Source organism: Pteropus vampyrus, unplaced genomic scaffold (assembly GCF_000151845.1).
Source record: "Pteropus vampyrus isolate Shadow unplaced genomic scaffold, Pvam_2.0 Scaffold9, whole genome shotgun sequence".
NCBI lineage: Eukaryota > Metazoa > Chordata > Mammalia > Chiroptera > Pteropodidae > Pteropus > Pteropus vampyrus.
In genome coordinates, this window is record NW_011888790.1 from 14,565,771 (window position 1) to 14,570,109 (window position 4,339).

A 4,339-nucleotide genomic window follows, 5' to 3' on the forward strand; every position below is an offset into this window, starting at 1 on the left:
TTCTTAGTAAGGGTTGCGCTCCTCTGCTTCTATTTGCCTGAGAATCACTTTACTCCTAATTATGTATTTTTTTGTTTTGTTTTGTTATTTTATTTTAGGCACACTGACCTCTTTCAGAATTTCCTGTAATGCAGTCCTCGTAATGGAGAATTCCCTCAATTTTTGTATGCTTAGAAAGGTCTTAATTTCTCCTTCATATCTAAAGGAGAGCTTAGCCAAATACATTATTCTAGGCTGGTAGTTCATTTTGCTTAATAGTTTAAATATTTGTTTCCATTACTTTCTGGTTTGTAAAGTTTGCGCTAAGTCCTAGGATAATCTAATGGGTTTTCCTTTATACGTTACTGTCTTCTTCTCTCTGGCTGCCCCGATAATTCTGTCTTTTCCGTTGATTTTTGATCATTTTAGTACAATGTGTCTTGGTGAAGGCCTTTTTGAGTTGAGATAATTGGGTGTTTTGTTGACTTCTTGAATTCCAAGCTCCAGCTCATTTCTTACATTTGGGAATTTCTCATCCACTATTTGTCTGAAAATGCTTTCTAGTCCCTGCTCCTTTTCCTCACCTTCGATAATGCCCATTATTCTTATGTTTCCTCTCCTGATGGCATCTGCTAGTTCTTGTATTTTCTTTTATTATTTTTACTTTTTGGTTTCTCTCTTCTTTCTTCTGATTTATTTCTAGATTTCTGTCTTCAATATCACTGAATCTTTCTTCCATTTGGTCGATTCTTTTTCCCGAGCTTGCTATTTCATTTTTCAACTCACAGTGTGTTCTTTATCTCCACAAGTTCTATTTGGTTCCTTTTGAAGGTTTCAATCTCCTTGCTTTGCTCATCTAGATGTTTTGTCAATTCCTGAAATCATTGATATGACTTGTTTTGAAACTGAGTTTTTTTCAGAAGTACCATCTTGAATTCTCTGTCATTTAAGTCTCATATTTCTATGTCTGTAAGCTTATTTTCAGGAGATTTTTCTCTTTCTTTTTGAGATGCCTTGTCATCTTGATTGTTCATTGTGTTTAATGGACTATTTCTCTGTCTGGGCATTAATAGAAGTGTATTCTCTTGTTTTTCCAGAAAGAAGATTTATTATATAAAGGTCTCTCTTTAGCCTGCTGCAAAGAAGGCACTTTTCTTTTGGTTTCCAGTAGGTGCCATATAAGCCTCTTGGATCCTTGCTTTATATAAAGCCTAAATGTCTTTTTATTTTCTTGTAGATATTTAATCACACTTGCTACTCTCAGTTTCAGTCCCTGTCCGTGTTAGCAACAGTTTTGGTAGCATTTATTTCAGTTATTGTATTTCACAACCACAACATTTTAATTCGATTTATTTATTTTTTTACATAATTTCTGTCTGATCAATGATATTCTATATTTGGTAAGACATTGTCATCATACCTTCCTTTAATTCTTTAAGCATGGTTTTCTTTAGTTTTTCCAGCATATTAATGATAGCTGCTTTGAAGTCTTTGTTAAATCCACCCTCTGGGCCACTTCAAAGACATATTCTATTGCCAATTTGTATATGGGTCACATTTTGTTTGTTGTCAGTCCTATTATTTTTATTTTAATTGGACATTTTTTATTATATACAGACATACCTTGTTTTGTTGTGCTTCACTTTATTGTTCACAAATTCCTATTTATTTATTTATTTATTTATTTACAAATTGAAGGCTAGACTCTCCACCAGCAAAAAGATTACAGCTCATTTTATTGTTATACTTTCTTTATTGTGATGGTCTGGAACTAAACTCACAGTATCTCCAGCGTATGCCTGTATTGTATAAATTAGCCCTGAGGGTTGTTTTTACTTGCTTGGTCATCACTTTATTTGTTCAGTGACTTGGCTGAAATGATTCTAGAAGGTGTATTTCTGCTACAGTGTGCAGCCTCTGATGATACAGCTCATATATTTACTCTTATTTGTTTGTTTAACCTGCCTACTCCTGGGACTTTATTAGCCACTTATTAGTCAAAGGTTATACATAAGCCTCCTTAGCCAGCTAGATTTTTACCCTTTACCATTGAAACCATATATGTGTATGGTTTGAAGACTGCTATCAGAGTTCAGGAACTTTATATTTTTTCCCATGTTCAGCCAGGAATAGTAATAGCTTGGGGTTTCTCTCTCTCATCATTCCTGAAAGAATACAGCCTTGGGCATACAAATGGCCTTTGAGTCTGCTAGGGATGACTGTGATATTATTTTAAAAGTTAGCTCCTTAAAAGTTACCACTGGTCAAAATAACATTGTTTTGTCAATGTTCAGTCAGAGGTTGTGTTGAAGCCCCTTTGCTGTTAGCTTCAGACATTGTTGATCTGTGTGAGACTTGAATAATGTTTTTCAAATCTGTCTCACATCTTGTTCTGACTGTTCCTCAGTGGGCTCAGCATAATAATACATGTGCAAAGACTTCCTAAACTTTAGAGTTGTCTATGATCCCAGGAGTACTTTTATTGACTGTTTCTTTTTCTTGTATTCTTTACTAAGCTTCTCGCTACTCTGCCATTTTGTGTGGATGAGAGCTACCAACATCTTAGCCTTGAGGCTTGCAATAAAGTTGTGTTTATTCCACTGTCACAATCCTGAAAGTTGGATTAGTCTTTTTATAATAAGAAATTTTTTTCCTTTTATTTGTTTACCAATAATATCTCCCCCTTCATTATGAGCAATGTACCACATTGAAGTTCAGATATCTAAAGCTACATTCATAATAGTAATTAATTCCAGAGAAGGTTTGTTGAAGGTTATTCTTGACTTTGAGGCAGTCTATCTAACATTCTGTGCCTGGGATAGACAATTTTAATTATCAGTAGTGTTCTATAGTACCATGTAGAACTCAATCCTCTTTGTAGATAAAATATCAGCCCTTAGTTTGCAGATTTATCTGAGAGTCTAATAATTTAAACAGTTGAAAAATTATTTCTCACCTTAATATCAAAAGATTTTTTAGGAAAGTTTCTCTGAGGTATGCAGAATTGATAGAAATAAGATGTTCCTTCCTCCCACTCCAAGATTTCTAGCCCTTGGTGTACATACCTTCTGCCAGTTACTCAAACATTAATATCAGTGCTACTATAAAGCAGATGTAATTAAAATTCCTAATCAATTGGATTTAAATTGGGGAGATTACTCTAGGTGAGTCTGACTTAATCAGACAAGTCCTTTAGAATGAAGTGGCAGAATTCCTGTTTTTTAAAGGCTGAATAATATTCCTTTATTTGTTTACACCACATTTTCTTTATCCATTCATCTGTTGACAGACATTTAGGTTGTTTCCATACCTTGGTTATTGTAAACAAAGCTGCAATAAACATGAATGCAGATATACCTTCAAGATCCTGATTTCTACTTTTTTTGGATGTATATCCAGTGACGCTATTGCTGAATCACATAATAGAGCTATTTTTAATTTTTCAAGGAACTTCTACATAGTTTTCATAGCATCTGCACCATTTTACATTTTCACTAATAGCACATAAGGATTTCAATTTCTCCACGAACTTACCAACACTTATTATCATTTTTTTTATAATAACCATCCTAAAAGCTGTGAGGTGGTTTTAATTTGTAATTCTCTGAAGATTCGTGATGTTGAGCAGCTTTTCGTATACCTGTTGGCCATTTGTATATATTCTTTGGAGAAGGAAAGTGTCTATTCAAGTCCTTTGCCTATGTTTTTAATTGAGTTATTTGGGAGTTTTTAATTTTTTAAATTATTTTATTTTATTTTTTGCTATTGATTTATAGGAGTTCCTTATATGTTTTGGAAATTAACCCCCTGATCAGATGTATGATTTGTAGATACCTTTTACTCTTCTGTAGGTTGTCTTTCCACTCTATTGATTGTTTTCTTTGCTGTGCAGAAGCTTTTTAGTTTGAGGTAGTCTCATTTGTCTATTTTCATTTTTGTTTCTCTTTGCTTTTGGTGTTAAATCCAAGAAATCATTGCCTATACACATGTCATCAAACTTTTCCCATTTTTTTCCCCTAAGAGTTTTATAGTTGCATGTCTTATGTTTTATTCTTCAGTCTATTTTGAGTTGATTTTGTGTGGTATAAGATAAGCATCTAATTTAATTCTTTTGCATGTGAATATTTATTTTTTGCAACACCATTTAACACCATGGATGGACCTGTAAGACATCATGCTCAGTGAACTAAGGCAGTCACAGAATGATAAAACTGCTTGGTGTCACTTATATGAGTCTCTAAAATAGTCAAGCTCAGAGAAACAGAGAGAAGAACGGTATTTGCCAAGGGACTGGGATGAGGTATGAATTGGAAATTGCTGTTCAAGTGGTATGAAGTTTCAGTTACTCAAGGTGACTAAG